The sequence below is a fragment of the Arachis stenosperma genome, chromosome 8, assembly GCF_014773155.1.
Source record: "Arachis stenosperma cultivar V10309 chromosome 8, arast.V10309.gnm1.PFL2, whole genome shotgun sequence".
In the NCBI taxonomy this organism is placed as follows: Eukaryota; Viridiplantae; Streptophyta; class Magnoliopsida; order Fabales; family Fabaceae; genus Arachis; species Arachis stenosperma.
This window is the reverse complement of record NC_080384.1, coordinates 44,627,062-44,627,295: the sequence shown is the minus strand read 5'-3', so window position 1 is coordinate 44,627,295 and position 234 is coordinate 44,627,062.

The window sequence follows — 234 nt, the reverse complement described above, 5'->3', positions numbered from 1 at the left end:
AACAATATTCGATTTCGCATGGCACAAAGGAGGAAACGAGAATGCAAGGCGTTTCTCTAATTCTCTTTGGGCTCTTACCCAGCAGAACGAAATGCCACTTTTACCCAGCATGAAACGGCAGCAGAGGACGTGGAGTTGAGAGTCAACAAGGACATTATCGTCATTTACTCATTTCGCTAAAGAAAATAAACGTCCCACCTTCGCCTAATCGGTGCCAACGCAAAACAAAACAAA